The sequence below is a fragment of the Peromyscus maniculatus genome, chromosome 11 (genome assembly GCF_049852395.1).
Source record: "Peromyscus maniculatus bairdii isolate BWxNUB_F1_BW_parent chromosome 11, HU_Pman_BW_mat_3.1, whole genome shotgun sequence".
Classification (NCBI taxonomy): domain Eukaryota; kingdom Metazoa; phylum Chordata; class Mammalia; order Rodentia; family Cricetidae; genus Peromyscus; species Peromyscus maniculatus.
The window spans coordinates 95,816,888-95,822,472 of record NC_134862.1 but is presented as its reverse complement, the minus strand read 5'-3'; the positions used below and the strand labels follow the sequence as shown (position 1 = coordinate 95,822,472).

Below are 5,585 nucleotides of genomic sequence, written 5' to 3'. Positions count from 1 at the left end.
GTTCGGAGGGACTGACAGCATCATGACAAACACCTGGGAAAGACAAATGTGCGTGATCCCTGGTGGAGGAGAAAGACACCTGCCCGGACTGGGAAGTCTTTCCTGATGCTTGGCCAGATTGGAGGGGATGGGAGGCTAGACTGGGTCCAGAGGGATGTCACATGATCCCAGCTCCCCATTACTGTGCACTTGGCCACCATGTGTGCAGTCGAGCTGTGGTCTGCAGCCACTGGAAGCCCAGCTCTACAGCCTGGAAGCTTCAGGCAGGGAGAGACCATGAACTGCACAAGTGAGATGTGCAGCATCGACTTGGCCCTTCTGTTGGTGGGAGGACTCAGCTTCAGGGTCAGAGCCCGCACGGGACATCTCTAGGGGACCATTCCCAGGCACAACCTGGTCTCTGGAGTTCTTTGTTAGGCAGCTGCAGAAGCAGCAGAGCACACGCAGGCGAGCTGACTTTCAGAGTTCCAGATATGTTTCCCTGCCTTTAAAAATCTGTGCACGCTTACAAATGAATCACTGCAGGGATGGAGGCTCCGGTCTAAGTGGATCAAAAGAGGCCATTGACAGATGCTGAAATGACTGTCTACCTTTACCAGTGGGTCAATTGATAAGTGTCTGACCTAGACTTTTGACTGACATGAGGAGCTGTCAGGAAGTAATCTTCTTTCCTAGTGATGACAATGGGGCAGGGGAAGACGAGAAAGAGGAAAGAGAAACCCAGGGGTGGCTCTCACTCCCTGGCGAGCTCAATTATTACGCCCCCAGACCAACCCGGGCAGCATCATCTTTCATTATGATGGTCCACACCGGTGCTGGATGAAGGACAGGGTAGTACAGTGAAGTCTAGAAGTCCAGAAATAGGACTTGGGAAAAAAAAACTGCCATTTTCCTTGACCAATACATTGTTACTGATACCATTTTAATACCATTCCAAAGTGATTATAGGAAGAATGTTAAATGTAAGGCAGAACTGGCCCATGTTATATAGCAAGTTTGCAGTTTGAATGTTGCTGTTATGTTGTTGGGTATATAGGCTCTCTCTATATATTATGAAACCCTGACTGATCTGGAACTCAATATATAGGCCAAGCCAGCCTTAAATTCACAGAGATATTTCTGCTTCTGTCTCCACCCAAGTACTGGGATTTAGGGCATGCATCACCATGTCCAACATAGCCTTTGTTTGCTTTTTTTCATGTGTATGTGTGTGCTTGTACACATGCATGTATCACATGTGTAGGAGCTGGTGTGTGCACATTAATATGAAAGCCAGAGGTTGATGTGTCTTCCTGGTTGGGAGTCTTCTTGGGCTGGTCTCCCTCTGCCTTGTGTGTTAAGACTAAGTCTCTCACTTGAACCCGGAGTGTGACGATTTGTCTGGTCTACTGGCAAGCTTGCTCCAGAAACCACCTGCCTCTTCTTCCTGAGCACTGGGCTGTCACGCCCACCCAGCATTTACATGGGCACCAGCCCTCACAAGTCAGGTCTTCACAGTTGCTTGGCAAGCACTTTGCACAATGAGTCATTTCCACAGCCCAGGTTTGCAGTCTTGAATAGAAATGTGCCCTGGAGAGGTGTCAGGATCCCTGGGTATCAGTCCCTGTTATTCCTACTTAATTTAATTGACTTATTTACTTTGTTGTAGCAGGGATTGAACCCAGAGCCTCGTGCATGCTAGACAGACATACATCCCCAGTCCTTACACTTTTTTGTTTTGTGCAAGGATCTTGGTAAGATGCACTGGCTTGGTTTGAACTTACTCTGGGCCAACACTGGGTTTGAGTTTCTCATACATTTGCCTCATCCCACTAGGTAACTGGAGTTGTGGGTCTACACCAGATCAACCTTGCTATCCCCATTTTAGCATTTGAACACATGACCTCTGGCAGGATGTATCCTATTTTGCAATATCATTGATTCCACATGCTAATCCAACTAATGTCTGGAAAGCTGCTTCTTTGGGGTTCTCTCTTCACATGTCAAAAGCTGTAATTTTACATTTTGGATGTTCAATTCTGACTTGAGATGGCATAGCCTGACAACCAGCAGGACTCAGTTGTTGAGTGGAAGCGTTACCCATGTCCAAGACTGTCCACAGATACTTCTACATGGACAGCTTTCACACTGCCTGTCAACCTCCCCACACTTTCTCAAGGTTGGTATTGCCACTATTCTTTATAGTTTAAGGAACTGGCCCCAGGGTATGCTCACTTTTTAAATAATAGAAAACTGTATAAAAAGTCAAAACCAATGTTACCCTCAAGAGACCACTGCATTGTGAGGAACAGTACAGAACAATGTAGAGACAGACATGGCAGGGTGGGTTAGTTGACAGGGCTAAGGGGTAGCATTCTGCTCCTACATGCATAGGTCTTCAGGTCTTCATTATCCTATTTCCTTTTCTAGGAAAGGATACCCAATCACATTGTGCAGGAGTGGCAATTCTTTTTTGTTTGTTTGTTTTTTGAGACAGGGTTTCTCTGTATAACTTTGGTTTTGTTACCTGTCCTGGGTCTTGCTCTGTAGATCAGGCTGGCCTCAAACTCATAGAGATCCACCTGGCTCTGCTGAGTGCTGGGATTAAAGGCATGCGTCACTGCCGCCTGGCTCAACAAAATTTTTAAGATTTATTTATTTATTTATTATGATTACAGTGTTCTGCCTGCATGCATGCCTACACACCAGAGAGAGTACCAGATCCCATTACAGATGGTTGTGAGCCACCGTGTGGTTGCTGGGAATTGAACTCAGGACCTCTGGAAGAGCGGCCAGTGCTCTTAATCTCTGAGCTGTCTCTCCAGCCTGACTATGGCAATTCTTATAAAGGAAAACATCTAATTGGGCTGGCTTACAGTTCAAAGGTTCAGTCCATTATCCTCATGGTGGGACATGGCAGTGTGCAGGCAGACATGGTGCTGGAGAAGGAGCTGAGAGATCTGCATCTTAATCTGCATACAATAGGAAGAGTCTGTGTCCACACTGGGTGTAGCTTGAGCATAGGAGACCTCAAAGCCCACCCCTACAGTGACACACTTCCTCCATAAGGCCACACCTCCTAATAGTGCCACTTCCTATAAGTTTATGGGGGCCAATTACATTCAAACTACCACACTTAGTGTGTTTTCCTAGAGACCATCATGGGTCCCTCTTCAATTCCATTCCTCTCATTCGTTCTGTCTGGAAACCCCATAGGCTGTCTGTGGTGGGTTGAACAGTGAGCTTCCTCTAGTGCAGGTCCACACAGACCTTGCAATGTGACGTCATTCAGAAGCAAAGATAAAGAGATCATGCTAGATTCAGGTGCCACAAAAGCCAGTCGTGTGAAGAGGAGAGGAAATGGGCAAGAAGGACAATGTGTGGATGGAGGCTGAGGTTAGTTGCACAGTGACAGATATGGGAGGCCAGGAGCTGACAAAAGTTCTTAGGAGTCAAGATAGGGACATGTGACAGTTTCTTTCTTAGAGTTTCCAGAAGAGACCAAGCCCCAGCATCCTCACCCAGTGCCCCTGACCTCAGAAGGTGCAGGGAGGGATTTCTTTCATTATAATTCATCTTTTTGTGGTCATTTGTGAAGGCAGACTTAGAAAACTAACACTGTCATTTCAAAGTATGTCAAGATGGCCAGGCATAATAGCCCACAACTCTTAACTCAGCACTAGGGTTTGAAGCAGGAGGATTACCGTGAGTTCAAGGCCATCCTGGGACATAGTGAGTGTTACTGTCAGCGTGGGCTGAGTGGGAGACATAACTCCAACGTAAACAAACAAGCAGAAAATCTAAACTACTTGCCACTTGTACCATGCTGACTGTGAAAGCCACTGTGTTTGGGCTATGAGTCGTTTTGGGCGCAGCAGTGGGATACTGGACCAGTAGACTGGTTCAGGGGCAGTTTCCACTGTGCCAGGCTCACCCCGGCACCATGCTCTGGCAGGGTCAGTCACTGACCTGGGGTACTGGGGTAAAGCCCAATGGTGAAGTGGTGATTGCTGCAGACACCCTGGTCTCCCACAGTTCCCGGGCTCATTTCCACAACGTCTCTTGCATTATGCTAGTCAACACAGCACCAGCCTGGGTGCCTCAGAAGACTTCCATGATTTCCAGTATTTGAAGCAAGTTCTCAGCTAGACGGTAACTGATAATGAGCCGTTGGGAGATGGACACAGCTATAGCCCTAAAGCTATTCATTTTTGATTGACAAGGGCCGTGTACAGCAATAGCTCTAAGATGAACCCTCAAAGGAGGAACATGGTCACTGGAAGATATGCTAACGGAGAAAGCTTCCTTGGTTAAGTGGAAGTGCTTGATGTCACTTATGAAGCCCCTTCACTGGCCACTGGTCATGATGTATACGTGGCTCAGCCTGTGAGAAGCAACCAGAGGCCTGAGAGAGAGTGTGTAGAACACTGCCTGCCAGTGTTGTATTTCTGTGATGCCTGATCCTATAACCGGTTTCAAATTGCTCTGTAACTGCAAGGAGTGTTGAACTAGAAGGACCGTTGTCAGCAGACACCAACTGAGATATTGCTCACATAATCAGTGGCTTTGAATGAAATGCAGATGCACTCTCCAGAGTTGAAGCTATACCCTTCTAAAGTTGAACTTGGCTGGCTCAGAAGTAGGCTTTTGTAAAATAAATCAGTCCTTTAAAAAAAAAAAAGGGAAAAGATGAAAAAAGAGAGGAAGGAAGGAAAGAAGGGAGGGAGGGGAGGAGGGAGGGAGGGAGGGAAGGAAGGGAAGAGGGAGGGAGAGAGGGAAGGGGGGAGGGAGGGAAGAAGACACTGTTCCTGGATCCCTGTAGTGGACCCTGATCTACCCTGCCTGCTCTGCTCTCCCTCTCTCCAGTGTCCATTCTCATATCCCTGAGCAGAACGATCCTCTGAGGACAGAACCTGAAGCTCCCGATCTCTGCTCAGTGCTCTGCGATGGCTTCCCTATGTCCCTCGAGGAAAAGCCGAAGCCCTCACACCGGCAGGTGACTCCCTTGCCATCTGGCCCCAGAGACTCCTGGGTTTCTTGTGCCAGTCCGTTTCCTTTTCCAGGCTGCTCTGGGCACACTGGGCTAGATTCTCTGCTGTGACAGAGCAGGCGTGACCCACCGTCCAGCCCCAGCTTGGGCTGCGTCCTTCAGCTGGGCCACACCGGCCCTTGATGTCCTCACTCTCCACTTCTGTCAGGTTTTCTTTTTTTACTCCAAGAGTACTTTTTCACCCGGATCCCTGGAGGGCCTTCTTCCAGACGATCCCCCCTTCTTCCTGCTCACACTTCACGATCTTCTACTTTACTGATTTCCCTACTAGTCTTACCTTGGACCATATTTCAAAGTTTAATTACTTACTATGTATTATAATGACTGCTGTCTGCCTTCCCTCACACCCAGAATGAAGTAAGCTCCATAAAGCAGTGTGTGTGTGTGTGTGTGTGTGTGTGTGTGTGTGTGTGTGTGTGTGTGTATGTGTGTGTTTAGGCCAGAGGTCCATGCTGGGCAGTGGTTCTCAACTTTCCTAATGTGTCAACACTTTAATACAGTTCCTCATGTTGTAATGACCCTCAACCATAAAATTATTTCATCGATTCCTCATAAT

At 47.6% G+C, this 5,585-nt stretch overlaps 1 pseudogene; it reads left to right on the top strand.

Annotated features, from left to right (window-relative positions):
* The first annotated feature begins 3,922 nt into the window (after nucleotides 1-3,922).
* On the top strand, nucleotides 3,923-4,553 carry LOC143267747 (proteasome subunit beta type-4 pseudogene; annotated as a pseudogene).
* Nucleotides 4,554-5,585: the final 1,032 nt, after the last annotated feature.